This window comes from Macadamia integrifolia, chromosome 11, assembly GCF_013358625.1.
Source record: "Macadamia integrifolia cultivar HAES 741 chromosome 11, SCU_Mint_v3, whole genome shotgun sequence".
Lineage (NCBI taxonomy): Eukaryota > Viridiplantae > Streptophyta > Magnoliopsida > Proteales > Proteaceae > Macadamia > Macadamia integrifolia.
In genome coordinates this window covers 16,255,137-16,273,701 of record NC_056567.1, presented here as the reverse complement: position 1 = coordinate 16,273,701, position 18,565 = coordinate 16,255,137, and positions in this window count along the sequence as shown.

Below are 18,565 nucleotides of genomic sequence, written 5' to 3'. Positions count from 1 at the left end.
GAAAGATGGAACGGTACGAATGTGCATAGACTTCCGTGATCTTAACAAAGTAAGCCCTAAAGATGACTTTCCATTACCTCACATTGATGTATTGGTGGTTAATATGGAAGGACATGCTTTATTATCATTCATGGATGGATTCTCTGGATACAACCAAATAAGCATGCACCCAGAAGTTCATGAGAAAACAGCCTCACCACTCCATGTGGAACCTATTTTTACAAGGTGATGCCTTTTGGACTAAAGAATGCTGGGGCAACCTATCAAAGGGCACCTACGGCCATATTGCATGACATGATGAATAAAGATGTGAAAGTCTATGTGGACGACATGATAGTAAAGTCTAAAGATCGATAGGGCATATTCCCACACTAAGGCGATTCTTTGAAAGAATCAAGAAGTATCAGCTGAAGTTGAACTCTCAAAAGTGTGTATTCAGGGCAACGACAGGAAAGTTGTTAGGCTTCTTGGTGAGTGAAGGAGGCATTGAAGTCGACCCTATAAAGATCAAGGAAATTCAGGAAATTCCCACGCCCCAGACTGAGAAGCAAATATGAGGATTTCTGTGTCACATCCAATATATTAGCACATTCATAGCTCAGTTGACTACAATCTATGAACCAATTTTCAAGCTGCTGAAGAAGGGTCAGCCCACGGAATGGAATGACCAATGCCAACAAGCTTTTGACAAGATCAAGGAGTACCTTATAAATCCACCAGTATTGACACCACTAGTGGAAGGAGAACCACTTCTGTTGTATCTGTCTGTGGGAGAATATTCTATGGGCTCTTTCCTACCATAGAAGGAAATAGAAAGGGGGGCAGAGCATGCCATATATTACCTTAGTAAGAAGTTTCTGGAATATGAGACCCGGTACACATCTTTGGAATGAACTTGTGCTGCATTGATTTGGGCAACTAAAAGGTTACGACACTACATGGTTTACTATCCGATGCATTTGATCTCGAAGATGGATCCGATCAAAATAGGGAGGATGGCCCGTTGGTTGCTTTTGCTATCAGAATTTGACATCACCTATGTTACTCAAAAATCTATCAAGGGGTAGGCCATAGTCGATCATTTGGCTGCTCACCCCAAAGAAGATGGAAGGTCCTTGGATGATGCCTTTCCCGATGAAGGAATCATTGCGGTAGAGGAAGAAGACACAGTTAATGAATGACAGTTATTCTTTGATGGAGTAGCCAATCAGAAGGGATGTGGTGTGGGAATATTTCTTGTCACTCCTGATGGTCTTTATTTACCTTTGTCATTCTGCCTCAACTTCCCATGTACCAACAACATTGCTGAGTATGAAGCTTGTGCTTTGGGGCTCAAAACTGCTTTAACCATTGGGGTGAAAAGGATCAAGGTTTACGGTGATTCATCCATTATCATCTGTCAGACACAGGGAAAGTGAAAAACTGGAGATGAGAAGCTAAAGCCATATCAAGTGCATCTGGAAGAGGTGATTGAACACTTTGAGAGGATCTCGTTCGAATACTTCCAGAGGGATAATAACAGGTTTGCAGATGCCCTTGCAACCTTGGCTTCTATGGTAGAGTGCAACCCTATCGCTAGAGTCTGACCATTCTTGGTAAAACAAAGTAGGCCCATTTATCAGAATTTAGTGAACTCTCTCACTGTAGATGGTCGGCCTTGGTTCGCTCACATAGTGGATTTCATTAGGGAAAGGAAGTATCCAGTTGAAGCAACTGACAGAGAAAAGAAGTTTCTGAGAAGATATGCCACCCAGTTTATTCTCTAAGAGGATCTGTTATACAAACGGTCCTATGACGGAATACAGTTGTTGTGTGTAGATGAGGAACAAGCTACAACCATCACAGAAGAAATTCATCAAGGTCTTTGTCCCCACATGAATGCCAAGATGTTATCTAAGAAGATCCTCAGGCTGAGATATTGCTGGAACACAATAGAATCAGATTGCGTGGACTTCATCAAGAAATGCCATAAGTGTCAGATATTTGCTAACATCATACATATCCCGCCAGCAGAGTTGCATTCGCTCAGTTCACTTTGGCCATTCTCCACTTGGGGCATTGATATTAATGGAAAGGTCAACCCTAAAGCATCCAACGACCACGAGTTCATCTTGGTAGCCATTGATTATTTCATCAAGTGGATAGAAGCTCAGTCCTATATAGTCCTCACATCTGCTAAGGTGGCCAAGTTCATCCAGGAAAACATCATTTCCCGATATGGAGTACCTCAAGAATTGATATCAGATCAAGGATATCACTTCTGGGGCAAGACCAATAAAATCTGTACAAAATTCGATATCAGAAGGCATCGCTTTACCACTTATAGGCCACAGACCAATGGGGCAGTAGAAGCAGCTAATAAGAATATCAAGGTCATTTTATAAAAAATGAAGGAACACACATAATGATTGGGATGATAAGTTACCCCTTGCCTTATGTGTATACCGGACTTCTGTACGATCCTTGACAGGGGCAACCCCTTTCTCTTTGGTATATGGGGTTGAGGCGGTTCTACCCGTGGAAATCCTGGTACCATCACTGAGGGTGTTTCTTGATAGTTAGCTACTTGAAGGAGAATGGGTGAAGGCCAGACATGACGAGCTCAACTTTCTTGATGAAAGACGCATGAAAGCCATGGATAATCTGAAGAAATATCAATTGAGAATGGCTAGGGCCTTTAACAAAAATGTGAGGCCCCACCACATAGATGTGGGTGAACTTGCTCTTTGAGAACAAAGAGCCCCAATTCATGACCCAAGAGGAAAATTCAGGCCCAATTGGAGCGTCTCATAAAGAAATTCTATCAGGCAAAGCTCTGAAACTCATAGACCACAATGGCGAAGAAATACTCGGACTAGTTAACATGGATCAACTCAAGAAATATTATGTCTGAAAGGGTGAATAGCCTGAAATATGTCAGACCTGATTCCTTTTAAGGGATACATAAGCAAATTTACATGTGCAAGTGTGGTCTCAACCATCTAAAGGCAATAAATCGGTTCCTTGATTAATAATCAAGGTATCTTAAAAGATCATTATAGTTTGTGTCCCCCAAGAATCGCCATTTGGCATAAAAAGCCATTAGGTATCTGTCATCCACCCATTGGTCCGTCACTTCTTACCAAGATTCTATCCCCCAAGAATCTCCATTTGGCATGAAAGGCCATTAGGTATCTATCATTCACCTATGGTCCGTCCATTCTTATCCAGGATTCTATCCCCTAAAAGAAAATTGCCACCTGGCTCCATTTTATCAAAGCCAGTTTATTCTCCTCCCTTGATCAATCAAAGTAAAAAAAAAAAAAGAAGAGCTTGATGCAACAGTGGTAAAGGCTTGTTTGAATCATTAGCCAATGAGTAACGCTTTGATAAATCATCATATCTCGTTGTTTGTATTGGTTTCAGGAAAATTCATGGGCTCGTTGGATAAGACGTTGAGGAAATGGACATTGGACATAAATATGAGGGCACCAAGATTGCTGGAATCCATGAATGTTTCATTTCTTGGCCAAGTTGGGTTTTTGAAGCTACATCACCAATTACTCCGATAGGTACCTCAACATTGGGATGCCAACCTACATATATTTCTGTTTGGATTAACAGAGATTTGCCCAACTCTTGAAGAATTTCGAGTTTGTATGCTATCTCCACCCAAAGGCAGTTTGTTCCAATCCTCTTTGAAGAAAGATTGCCTAGAGGAAAGTCAGGATTTCTTCGGATGGAAAGAAGAAGAAGTAAAGTAGTTTGTCAGGTATGGGAAGATCGACATTCTGAAGGTGGCTTAGATCTTCATCCAATATCTACCAATGGGAGGAATCCATCAGTAGTGATCCCTGGATGCTAATTTATTTTGCATGATAGCTCGTTATGTTTTCCGCACTCCCAGGAATAGTGCTCCATCTGTTCTAATTGAGGTAGTAAAATAGTTGAAGAAGGGAGGTGACATTGTCCCTACGATTCTTGCAGAAACATTCAAGGGATTTGATGACATAAGCTATAGCCATAAATTCGAAATAGATCATTATCAAGGAAGTCCTGCTATTTTTCAAATTTGGCTCATCGAGAAACTAAAGCTCACCATACCATTAAGGAGAAACCCACTCGGAGTTTTTTGTTAACAGGATAAGAGAGAAGTTTTGGAATTCGACCATATCACCAATTGGAAGAAGTACTTGTAGGAAAGGACTGTGTAGGATATCTCATGGAGGTGCCTAGGGAAGCCACAAGAATATTTTTTGATTAAGACCCCTGGCCACAACTATGTCAGACTGATGGGATTGACACACAAGTCCTTTTATTTGCCTATGTACATCAGCCGACAATACGGGCTCGAGGAGATGGACCCAGAAGAGTTAGTGAACTTTCACCCACCTCAAGAATTGTCTCCCCACCTTGTTATTCACCTACCCGTCTATGGTAGGAAAGTGGTCCCCCTTTTCATGTAATTCACTTGGTAATAGAATGAGGAAGTATTTGGATTCTCGTGTAATCCCGATTATTCTAATTATGACTTGAGTTATGGAATTGATTGTGCTTAAGCATTGCAAGCAAACAAAAAAGAAAAAGGAAGAAAGATTTTCTTTTGTGCCAAAAGTAAGTTTTCATAGAGATGTTGAAATAAAATAATGAATAAACAAGGGGAGGGAAAAAGAAAAAAAAATACCTATGTGTTTGTGTTTGTAGGAAATGCAGGAACAAATCCCTATGAGTCAAAAGCCTTCATCTGAACCGTACTCTGAACCATCCTCATGAAGCGCCGGGGAGTCCACAGATGCTACTCCAACCTGCTCTAGCCTCTAGGTCAGGTCCTCAATTAGTGCACCCTGCTGAGCATTCTCCTGATCCTTGGTAACTATCACCTCGCACAGGCCATAGTGCATCCTCCTAATCTCAGCATAGATCTCCGGGGACACCTGTGAAAGAGCATATCAATCAAAGGAAGTTAAGAGTTAATTGGAAAATGATCAGATACTCACATAATCATAAAGAATAGGCAGCCCAAGGAAAACGTCTACATCTGTGTTCGGCTCCAGAAGATGAGGGAGACTGGGGTTGGCTATGTTGGGATAGGTCCAGGCAGGGAAGCCACGAAAAGGGACGTTAGCAACTCTGAGAGACCCACCGGCACTGGTAGAGGGCCCTGCTTGTGAAGGATAGGGAGCACTGGCATGCGACCGAATAGTAAAAGGATCTACACGTCTCACTCTCCCCTGAAAGAACATCAATCAAGACCAGAATAAGGAAGAATCTATAGGAAATACTCAAGAAAGGGCAACATACCATTAGACCATTGGGGCCAAGAGGGGTGCACACTGTCTCCTCCTCTAAGAAGGCTCCGTAGTCCCTATCCGGATCAAGAAAAGAGTCCTCTCATACTCTGTTAGCCAAGTACTTCATCTCGTCTTTGAGAACAATCTATGGACAATGTATAGTGGATAAAGGAAGACCAGGAGAAGGATGTGAATCAATGTCTGACCACTGGGGTACTACTCTCTCTCCTAGGTACCAGGCATAGCCCCGTAAGTCCTGGAAAAGGACTCGATTTGCCGACAGTTGAAGAACACAGTCGACTCTCTCAGAATCTAGAAACACTAGGTCATGGAATGGTCTCCAAGTAGCCTGCAAAACCAATGAAGGGTAAGTACAACACCAGGTGAATAGAATTTCAATATCAGACATGGCATACCTCAATAATATTGTTCAAAAGAGAACGAGCGGTGGTCCCCAGAGGATGACGTTGGCCCGGACCACCGGGTTATCTCCCCATTTTATGGCTAGGGGGAAGAGGAATGACTCAGGATCCCTTAGCTTAGGGGCTATGGTTCCCAGATGTTCAAAACACTAGGGATGTTTCAAGAAATCAAAGTAAGAAAGTGCAAACCAAATGACTGAAAGAAAATAGATATGAGAAGGAAAGTCACCTGGATGATGTAGCCTGCACCCTTGAGGCCCCTATTCCCATAGGACAACAGGTCCAGGGACCGCAGGAGATATGCATAGGCGGCTCTGCCCCAGTCCCAGGTATCTATTGTGCAAAGATTGTTGAGGAAGAACACCAGGCGGATATCTACTCCCCCTCGGAGGTCACTAAAGAGGTGCTGGCTCACGACAAATAGAAGGAAGGAATGTGCTATCTAAGATATGTTGCCTGGATTCTCCCCCAAGCCAACTTTCCACCATCGGGCACTAATCTCCCCTAGGCGGATGCACATCTGGCCAGCTTTAATGGGGATACCGGTCAGATCTATGAACTCCTCAACAGTCTGGAATCCTGTGGTTAGGGTCATGGTTCTACCCCCAAATGGAATGCCCGTCTAGGTATAGAAGCACATAGGCATAATGGTAATCTCTCCTGCAGAAAGGTAGAAAGTGTGTGTACTCAGCCACCACCGCTTAATCAGGGCCCCCACTACTGTCGGATTAAACTTCCGGGTCTCCACAAGGGCCAGTTAGTATAGATAGGTATCATCAACCATCTCCTTCACCCTGCGAGGGAGCATCCTATGCCAGGACTGAACCATGTTTGGGTGGCAATAGGAGGACAAGGTAGGTGGTTCCTTCCCCTCATGCTAATGGAAATAATAAATGAATAATAAAAGAAAAAAGCAGTAAAAACAATACAAAACGAGAATAAAAGATGATCAAAATAAGGAATGAAATGTAAAGACTTAACCAGAAACCCCATATGGAGTTGCAGATGTGATTCTGGCTGTTGTGAAGGGTTTGCTCAGAATACCAATCGGTCCGGCTCTCATCTTTTGGGGAAAAACTGCTACAACTCTTGAGCTGAACCTCTCCCGGAGTCTTCCTCTTCCTCCTTTCAACCATATTTTAAAAAATTACAAAAAGCCCCTGAAACATTCAAAAATTGCAAAAAATCCCTGGAAAGTTTCCCAATTTACACAAAAGCCTACGAGAATGTCAAATTCTCTAAATAGCTCCTCCCTCAAGAACATGATGAATATCTTCAAGAACTCCAAAAGCAAAATGAAGAACACCAAGAATAAGAGGAAAAACTTCAAGAAAAATAAGAGTGGTTCTAGGAACTCACTTCACTTAGAAAATTTAGAATGACAAATGAACAAGGGAGGGGACTCATTTTATATAAAAAATTTTCTCAAAAAAAAAAAATTTAAGATTCCAGATCAAGCATCAAGAATCAAAAGATTCCAAATCAACATCAAGAGTCAAAATCAAAAATCAAATTCTAAATCAAAAATCAAATTCTAAATCAAAAATCAAATTCTAAATCAAAAATCAAATTCTAAATCAAAAATCAAGAATCAAGGAAAAATCAAGAAAAGATATGATTGACCGGACCCCAGATGGTCCAATCTCATTGACCCGGTCCCAGATAGCCCAACCAGATTTGAAAGAACTCGCCTGGAAGACTAGATAGCCCAGCTCAGTTCGAAAGAACCCACCTGGAAGACTAGATAGCCCAGCTCGGTTCGAAAGAACCTGCCTGGAAAACCAAATTCCCTAACCTGGCACATGTGAAGCCTAGCTAAGGAAAATCAAAAAAATCAAATGTTTTTTATTTATTGCAAGAACAGAGAATTTCTCTCTTGTAACCATCGATCCCAGATAGTCCAGATTGGCTTGAAAGACACAGCTTGGAGACCATATTTCCCTGAACTAGCACATGCGAAGCCTAGTTAAGAAAGAATCAAGATCGAAGTACTAACCTTTTTTGCAGGATTGGAAGAGTAGCGAATTCCTTTCCACAATTGGCAACCCCAGGTAAGTCCTCAACTTCAAAGTAGGTAGGAGATATTATCTATTGCATTTTTCAACTCCGTCATAACTAAGCAAGATGACGGCAGTACATGCTTTGGGTGACAAAATGTGGTTGTTCTTTTCTTTACCCTTCGGACGTTGGCACAGGCCTCGGCCAAAGAGAGGCATTCTGTAGACACCTAATTTTGTCACCCTCCTCTGGCTATAATAAAATATGGATCTTGGATGTGACTTTTGACTTCTGACTTTTCACCGACAGAGGTGTTGATGGAAACATTCCCCTACCCAAAACCTTGAAAATCCCTACACGGGAGAGAGGAAGGTCTAATTTTGACTTTCATATATGAAGGAACCTGGCCAAGATGACCATATAGATGAGTAATGCTCGGTAATACAATTCTGACGATATATGATACTCCAATCAGATTGATGGATCTCCAGAAATCGTTCCTGAAAAATCATGTTTTTTCACGCGCATGTCGAGCCTTCCCACACATATGCTGCGCACACGAAAAATCCCACTGGAAACCTGGAAAAATCCCTATCTAACCCAAACACCCTAAAATTCATCCCCTACCTACCCAGATAACCCCGAAACACTCCCAGGTCTAAAACCCTTGAAATCCCCATACGGGAGGGAAGGGGTCCAATTTTGAATTTTCATATATGCAGGAATCCAGTCAAGATGACCGTATAGATGGATAGTGCTTGGAAATACGATTCTGACGATATATGGTACACCAAAATTGGACTGACGAATCTTCGACAATCATTCCTGGAAAATCACTTTTTTCTGTGTGTATGTCAAGCACATCGGCCCAGCCGGCCACCCAACCGGTCAGCCCAGCCAAGCCAGCCAACCTAACCAGCCCAGCCAACGCAGCCAAGCCCAGCTTGGCTGTACACCTGTGCACGGGCTTGCCACACGCTATGCACGGGCATACTGCACACTGTGCACGGGCCTACTGCATGCTGTGTGTGGCCCCATTGCATGCTGTGCGTGGCCTCATCGAACCTGTGTACGGGCCTACCCCACGCTGTGCACAGGCCTGTCGCACGCTGTGCACGGCACTGCCGCACACCATGCACACATGGCCGGCACACCATGCACACATGGCCGGCACACCATGCACACATGGCCTACACACCATGCACATGGCCTGCACACCTATGCATTCAAGCACCCATGACATCACCCGCACCCCTGATAAATTTTTTTTCTCTCCTCTCGCTTTTTCAAAAACTACCTTTTTCGATAAAATTCTCTCCTCTCGCTTTTTCGAAAATTTCCTTTTCCAATAAAACTCTCTCCTCCTACTTTCCTAAAAAACTACCTTTTCCAAACTTTCTCTCTCCTCCCACTTTTCTGAAAATCACCTTTTTCCAAGCTAAAATTTCTCTCTCCTCCCATTTTTTCTGAAAACCCCCTTTTATCCATTGGACAAAAGCCCTCCCCACCCATTTTTGCCTTTAACCCCCCTTTTACCCATTGGACAAAAATCCTATCTCTTCACTTTAGGCAAGAACCCCCCTTTTGTCCACTAGATAAAGGGATTCCCCCTCTCCTACTTGGTTGAAAAAAAACTATAAATACCCCCCTCTCCCTTAGAAAAAAGACACCAAAAAACACTTGAATCCCCTTTCAGAGTAAAATTTTCCTCCCCTCGCCCCTCATGATTTTCTTCTGATCTTCAGAGCAATCTTTGTCAAGATCCAAAAACTCATTCGGATCTTTGAAGTGTTCTTTGGGATCTTGAAGATTTTGAATCAAAATTCCTAGTTAGATCTAGTTTTTAGCCAAAAATAGTAGGTTCTTGAGCCACCCCCTTGAGTGTTCTTGAGTGTTTTTGAGCATTCTTGAGCGTTCTTGAGATAGAAACCCCCCTTTTTTGAGGTTCTTCAGGTTTACGAAGAGATCTTTGTTAAGATCTGAAACTCTGTTCAGATCTTCAAAGTGTTCTTCGGAACTTTGGAGTTCTTTAATCCATTTTTAGGTAAGACCATTTTTTTTCTTTAGAAATAGCCTTTCCTAGCCGAACCTCTGTCCGGGTGTCCCTAGAATCTTTCCAAAAATAGCCATTACTAGCAGAAGCTCTGCCAAAATGCCACCTCAACCTAGCCCTCCCATAGCCTATCCCTAGCAAAAGCTCTGTTGGAGTGCCACCTCATCCCAAGCCCAAAAATAGCCTTTCCTAGCCAAAGCTCTGTCCGAGTGTCCTTGGAATCTTTCTAGGAATAGCCAGTCCCAGTGGAAGCTATACCGAAGTGCCACCTCATCCTAGCCCTCCCTTAGCCTATCCCCAGCAGAAGGGCTGCCAGAGTGCCACCTCATTCCAAGCCCAAAATAGCCTTTCTTAGCTGAATCTCTGTTCGAGTGTCCCTGAAATCTTTCCAGGAATAGCCAGTCCCAGCGGAAGCTCTGTTGAAGTGCCACCTCAGCCTAACCCTCCCTTAGCTTATCCCCAGTGGAAGCTCTGCCAGAGTGCCACCTCATCCCAAGCCCAGAAATAGCCTCCCTAGCTAAATCTCTATTCGAATCCAAATCCGAAAATAGTCTTCCCTAGCTAAAGCTCTGTCCGAATCCTAATTTGAAAGCAACTGTTCCTAGCCAGAACTTTGTCCGGATACCATCACAATCAGCATCTCTCAAGAAAGGAAGTTGGAGGTCAAGACCATCTTCCCCTAAGCCAGGAGAACACGAAAGATAGTCCTAGCTAGTACCAATCAGGGGCCCACCTCTCTTGACCCAAAACAGGGGTCAAATCAGGTATAATCTCTCTCCCCATTCAAGCATAATGTAGACATCTAATAAGCCTTATTTTAGTGTATATAATAGTTTGAATTCAATTAATGTATATATGTGTGATAACTTAGCCATACATGTGGAATAGTATTAATTACGGAAAATGTTCGTTTTCAAGCATCTAATAAGAAGACTGATTGAATCGGGCAAATTGGGTGCTTAACACCTTCCCAACTCTGTAACTTGACACTTACCCTAAATCTCTAGACCAGATCAAATATTAGGCCCTTTTCTCAGGAATCGGGCCTACCCCTGTGTCTTAGGCCCATAACCCTAGGTGGTGACTCCAAACCCCAATTGCATGATTTGGATCCCCGAATTGGACCATCAATAAAACCCCCATCTCAAATGATAAATTTTACACTCTTACGAAATAGGCCTCCACGTATCTCCAAGCAACAATATGGTGGTGCGAGACCCACAAGCGAAGCACACATGACTTGAGCCACCTCCCCCTCACCACGAAGGTGAAGGGAGAGAGAGGAGAGAGGGCAGGGATCCATCTCCGGCCGCTACCCTCACACATTGGTGTTCTTGAGAAAGGGGTAAGAATCTCCTTTTTCTTTTGATTTGATCTTAGATCTAGATTGAGGATATATGATTGGACCTTAGATGAGTGAATTGAATCACCGGATCGACCCTAAACAAGTTCCCCAAGCCGAAGAGAAGATGGGGAAGATGATGGAAGAATTTTGTTTCAAGATTGGGGGTGTTCCAGACCCACATGTCTTTGGGTCTCTGGCCCACCTGGGTTCCCAGAACTCAATTTCTGAGCTCTGGTGTAATCGGTGGGTATGAAACCAGTGGGCTACGAAGCCCGCCTATCTTTGACTCATACTCACTTGTCTTTCTAGAATGCCCAGAATGGGTCAAATTAGATGGATAACCACCATTTATGATTCTATACCCTATTTTAGTGTTCAAACATGATGATTTTGACCCCAAAATAGTGAAATGATAAACCATTATATTTGTAATAGGTTACACTCATTATACACATACCTACACATCGGATCTCTTACGTGCGGGATACAAGCACCGTGTACATATACAAGTAAGTGGGGAGTGGACACTGATTTAATTTTTGAATGTTATACATCATTTAATATGTGTTAGTCTAGCCATGTCATCATGTCACTTGTGTGTAGACTAGACATCACATATGCCGTATCACGCATTGAATGTGCATTTACATAATATGCTATGCTTTGTGTTATGGTTGGATATTCATTATGTCATGATGTATGTGATGGAGGAATCTCATTTGGACATGATATGCATGCTAGATTTAGATGCCACAATTGGCTTGGAAACGAGTGTATGGTGGCTCATGGAATGGGACGTGGTGCTATCGTGTAATCGTACTATGCTCATATAGAAGCATGCAACTAGGATTTATATACCCCTTTGTGCTACGACCCTTCCCAACAGAGGTTTACGTGTTGGGTTACTATTGGGGGAAAGCATCGAGTTGTGGCAGTCGATAACCCCGATGGTATATTCAGATGGCCGATCGTACTACTTTTATTTTAGGTGGAGTCACCTATTTAATTTTTGTTTTTAAATTTACTGGGAGTCGGCTTACATTTTAAATTCCAGTACCAACGGTGGGCCTTCTCTGATAACCCTATGGGCGTATCGCAGGATGAGGTTCACAGCTCGTACCCAGGGCATACGCGCATTGTGGTTGTGAGTAGCACATAGCCTATGACCTAATAATGTTGTTAGGCTAATAGGATTAAAATGAATTGCATATATATAGGCGCATTTGTGTTGTGACTGTTTGTGTGGTCTTCCTTTTCACTTACTAGGCTAGTGAGCTCATCCCACGTGCATAACTCTTTTTAGATGATTTTACAAGTTACCCGCCTAGAGATCAGGAGCCGGGCCCCTATTGTGGAGTTTACCTCTGAGGACTGGTGGGTCCCTGATGAGTTCGAGCACGGTGTCGATTGGACGTGCGAGGATTGTGCTACATGGTAGCAGTGACTCCAGAATGATTCTTTTTTATTATTTTGATGTACTCCCTTTTGATTACTTGATGCTTAAATTGTTATATTTTTATGTATATATCATGCCTTCGGACCCAAATGTATATAACCTTTATAACTCAATTTGGGTATTAAGTATTTGTGTAACAATTATAGGTATTATTATGAATAGGTCTTTCACTGAAAATACAAGTCTTATCTTAGTTTAGGAGATGTATACTGTATTACAGTTACTGCATTGTTGATCCTGGCAGTTTTGTGAGTTAACTCGATCACCAGCTCGGTTCTGTGCGAATAGGATGTGACAACTGTGGTATCAGAGCATGATGCTCTACTTACCTACAACATACTGCTTAGACCCCATAGAAACTATAATAGGTCTGAGGTGGGTGAAGATAAAAGCCTTGTGAAAAGTTAAAAAGCCTTAATTAAATATAAAATTTACAACCCTTGCATTTCGTGGCATGCATACATTGATAGTATCAATTCTAGTTAACTAGTTTTTGAATTTGTCATGACTGAATTTACTTATTAGTGGAAATTTTAACAAAATTTCGACAGCATAATGTTGTAAAATGAGAAAACCAAAAATTTTCAACATAAAACCTAATAGACAACAAAAATAATATGATAATAACATATGGTGATCAACACGACCACCATCAGACCACACAGTTTAATATAAGCAAGCATTTCAAAGATTTACAATTACTATTATAGTCATAATTCAAATTCGAAGTACACAAGTAGAAATGATAAGTAAAAGGTTAGATGAGGGAAATAGGCCATCAGCCTAAATCACTAGTCAAAGTCGTCGCTAAGGACATCGAAAGGCTCTGCTAAGTGAACCCTAGAGTCGATGCTGAGATGCGTGTCCCAATGAGTGAATTGATCATAGAGGCACACCACTGTCCTCTGTACATGTTGGACATCCATAGAGATCACCCTAGAAGAGTGGTACATATCCTAGGTGAGTCGCTGAAATCTGGACTCCATCTCTCCAAACTGTCTCCACATCTGGAGCTCTCTACTGGTGTTCTCATCCACTCTCCTGAGAAGCTCCTACTCCTTGGCCGCACTGTCTCTAAGTTGACCTCTAAGCTCAGCCTGAACTTCCCTCAAGGTCCTCAACTCTAATAATATATCGTGTAGGATAGATGCCTCTCCGATAGGTGGGGGAGTTGAGGCCGGTGTGCCAGAAGCACTAAGGATATCTAGGCCACTAGCTTTGGTTGATCTGGAACCCCCCAGCTCCAGGAAAATCTGGATCTACTACCCTAGTATCCAATGGCACCTCCTGCAAGACCTCCTCCTCTCTGATATTCTCATGATCAGGTACCCCCTGAAAACCCTCCTCCTGATATGGGAAATTATCCCCGTTATCTCTATCATGCTCATCCTCATCCATGGACACATCATCCCCCTACTCCTCGGCTACCTGGGGCCCTACCATCAGGGCCTGCAAGTTCATCTGCCTCAAGTTCCTTTCAGTGAACTTGTCCCTTGGGACTGTTCCCACATCTTCAGAAAGGTCAACTACAAAATGCTCAAAGATTCGAGTGAGAGCTCTGCCATAGGTAGTTTTGCATCCTCTGGATGCATGTTGGTGGTGCATAGACCTCAGCATGAAGTAGGGAAGGCACAGTCAAGGTACATTGTCCTCTAGGGTAGATAGCAGGTAGGTAGCCAGGTAGGTTGGCATGAAACCCACCTGATTCCTGTGACCACTCCTAGGAGCTAGGTTGAATTGCACCAATCTGGAAAATACCCTGCCCGTAGGGGAAAATGCTAACTTGGATGTAGGTCATGCACTTGAGCTACTAATCACCTCATAGATGTGCTCCTGCATGTCCCGGCTCATCAGTGGGCCTATGCCTCTGGTCCTAGGAGGACTGTAGTAGTGGATGCCCTCTGAGGAGATACCCATAATCTCTGCCAATCGATCCATAGTCAGAATGATCTCCACATCCTTCACTATACTGATTGTGCCAAACTCCCCCTTCTCCTTTGTACCCTTAAGGTTGCAATAGAACTTCCTCACTAAGCCCTTGAAGCACATTGGTCAATGTTGAGGATAGATTCCCAACAAAGAGTGAAAAACCTCGCTAAGAGGTGAATACGGGAGAAATGCTCCACAACCACCTGTTTCTCCAACCTGACAAGTAGTGAGCGGAAAGTACCCCACAAGGATGTAGCTCTCGAACTATAGAAGACCATCTCATCATAGTCGTATGTGTCTTCAGGATCCTCCCATTCTCTAGATGGAGATGGGGCTGAAGAACTAGACCCCACCTCTTTCTTCTTAGCTTTGGAAGCTTTTCTCTTCCTTGATGGATTGACATGCTCCTTGCCTTTTCGTGGTGGCATCCTGAAAATGCAAAGAAAAGGGACATGATGTAAAATGAGAAGTCAAAGTATATGGGGTACCAAGTTGAGACAGATAGTAGAAGTGGAATCAAAGAAATGAATATAATGAGCTATGATAGCATATGGCAGAAAGTTTTAGGAAATGTGATCTAAGGTAGCATATTACAAGTTATCAAACCCATATACCTAAACTGGCCAAGTGATTCAATACATACATAAGAAGGATTAAGGTGATGGATATCACTAAGTAAATACAAGTGATGCAAAGTGGTTAATAAGATGATGCATGTGGTGATTGAGGTATACAGTGATCCCAATGAGATGTAGCCTTAATGTATGAACAAGTCCAAGAATACAGAATATGAATGGATCCTTTCAAAAGAACACGAGAAACAGTACTAGATTAAACAAGAGATATCATATCACTATTGGGTTCGAAATAAGAAATTGAAGGATTTCAAACAAGTATACCAAGCATGTAAGAAATTTCAAATTTGGGAGCCTAGCCAAATGAATTACACTTAAATGGAAACAATTATTGATGATTCTAAATATGCTTGAGGAACTATGATTCAAATGTAAACAATGAATTCAAGGGTGGCTAGGTATAAAATTCCCAAATGTTTTGCCCCACTTTTTGGGCAAGTCTATATAAGGGTTGAGAACAACCATGCCGTCCAAATCGGGGCAAAGTATGCAATGGAATGATTAGTGAACACAATAGAAGCCCAATATTGCAATGGAAACAAAGAAATTCATAATGGGAATGCTAGATTGACATGGAGGAAAGAAATGAACAGTAGGGCCCCAAAATCGATGGTTAGGGCATAAAAAGGGAAAAATTTCTCCAAAGTTTCCATTCTACGATCAAAGTACTTGGAAACCATAATCTAAGCTCTACAGTAGCATGTAAAAGGTTTTCCATGAGGAAATAGAAGGAAAAACCAAAGTTCCAACCACCACATTGACGATTTTCCAATAAAAAAATAGAGAAACCCAGATTTTAGAGAGGAAAAAAGAGGGTTTGTGACCTTACCTTAATGATTGTATGAGGGAGAATACAACTTTAACGAATCGTTGCGTCAATTCGGTGAGTTGAGTTTTATGGAATCACCCAAAAATTTCCCAAGAATCGCCTGAGTTTGAGTGAAGGAGAAAGGAGAGAGAATGGGCAAAAAACATGGGTTTAAACCCTTTAAAACGCAGCTCTCGGGTAACTCCGTTGGGCATGAAACCGACGGGGTTCATCCAGCCATGCCCGCCGGTCTTTAGCCCATTGGTTTTGGCAATAAGTGCCCGATGCAGCTGGTGGGTCCTACATGGCCTGCATTGGTGGGTTTGAAGGTCATTTTTGAGGAATTAGGAATTTATAAGGGAGATTTGGCTGATACATAAAATGGAATACAAATTTGGAGTTGAATTATTATGTGCATTTTTCCTCGACTGTTTTAAGGGTGTAAGTGCACAAGGTTGTGCACTAAGATTTGAGCGATTGTGTAATGAGTGCAATACTAACTTATATGAAATTTTTATGAAAATCAGATACACTAACGGTGGTACGCATTAGATCCGAGGGTGTCGCTCAAGGTACATCTCGAGGTCCTCGTCCCGTTGGTAGGCCACCAATCAATAGGAGGCCTCAACCTATGGGGCACGCATCTAACCCACAACTTCAAGAGACAATTTATCAAAATGTGGCTCATGAGAATCCACCCATGGCTACACTTCTTGATCCTCCACCGGTACTTACCTCTGGTGATGTTGAGAACTTGATTCAACAATCGAATCAGATTCTCCATCAGCAGATTCTTTAGCAATAGTAGGCATTTATGACTGCTATGCAATTATAATGTAATAGCAAGGAGTTGTTCTTAGCAAATTATTACCCTTGGAGTTTTAAAGACCATAAGGAAGCCAAGTTCTCGGCTTTAACTCAGGGAAACAAGTCTGTCCTTAATTATCAGTAATAGTTTGAGGCCTTATTCTACTTTGCACCCCCTCACATGAAATCAGCTGAAGAAAAGGGCAAGAAGTTTCTGAAAGGATTGAAGGTATCCATTGGAATGATACTTGAGGCATTAGATCTCACTGACTATGCCTTGATTGTACAGAAGGCCAAAATCATTGAAGACAAGCTGAAAAGTGAATCATCCCTTACACCTGGAGTGTGGAAGAGAGCAAACCCTTTTGTTGATTCGGGTGGCCTGAGTAAGAATTTTTGTGGATCATACAGATTTTGTCCTTCATACAGGCAGCCCTATAAGCCATCGGGTTATCCTCCTCGACCCGTTGGTGGGCCAAGTACTACATCTTTTCCCCCGAATACCAGTACGGTGCGTACAGCTACTAGGCCACCTTGCCCTCCACTTGTTATGGGTCAGGCTCAGAGAGCTTCTGCTCTGGTTCAAGATTTGTAGAACCGTTGTTTTAATTGCCATTCATATGGGCATTTTGTTAAAGATTGCTGAGCCTGAACAGCCTTACCAGCCAATCAGCCACTTGGGTACAGGCCTACTTTGACTCAAGGGAGTCAACCACAAGGAATGATGTATGCTTTGTCAGCTGAGGAAGCTAAAGCTAGCACAGAAGTGGTAGTAGGTATGATTTAATTTGAGAACTGCCTTATGGTAAATATTGATGACATGCTTTACTTATGTGTATTGCTATATTAGGTGTCCTACCTGTATCAGGTATACCAGTATATGCCTTGTTTGATTTAGGGGCTTCGCATTCATTTGCATCAAAGATATTTACTGAGAAACTTGACATGACACCTAAGATATTAGAGCATAAGATGGTAGTTAGTACACCTATAGGAAAAATTTCACAGTTGAAGGAAGTATATAGGTCGTGCACCATTGAGATCAGTGAAAAGCAGTTAGATGCCTAACTCATCAAGTTAAACATGCAAAACTTTGATGTTATACTAGGCATGGATTGGTTATCAGCACATCGAGCAAGCGTGATGTGTGCTGAGAAACATATCAAGGTGATCGATAATGAAGAGAAGGAACTGATATACCAAGAGGATATGATAAAGCGGGCTAAGAAGGTCCTCATCTTCGCTCTGTAAGCGGGCTAAGATGTCTTTTTTGGGTTTGGCAGGTTACTATAGATGCTTCATTGAGAACTTTTCTCGGATTTCAGCACCCATGACCAAGTTGACTAGGAAGGGTATAAATTTTGATTGGTCAAAGGAGTGTGAAGAAAGTTTTCAAGAGTTGAAGAAGTGGCTAGTGTTAGCACCAGTGTTGACTATTCCTAAAGGCACGGGTGGAATGATAGTGTACACCGATGCTTCTAAAGTCGGATTGGGTTGTGTACTTATACAACATGACAAGGTGGTAGCATATGTGTCCAGACAGTTGAAGGACCATGAAAAGAACTACCCTACCTATGACTTGGAGATAGCAGCAGTTATTTTTGCCTTAAAGATTTGGCGTCACTACGTGTATGCTGAAAAATGCGAAATATACAGTGACCACAAAAGTCTTAAGTACTTTTTCACCCAAAAAGACTTGAATATGAGGCAAAGGAGATGGCTTGAGCTTATGAAAGATTATGATTGTGATATTCAGCATCACCTAGGGAAGGCCAATGTAGTGGCAGATGCATTAAGCCGGAAAGCTCAAACTGTGTCACTTGCTTATCTAGCTATCAGTCC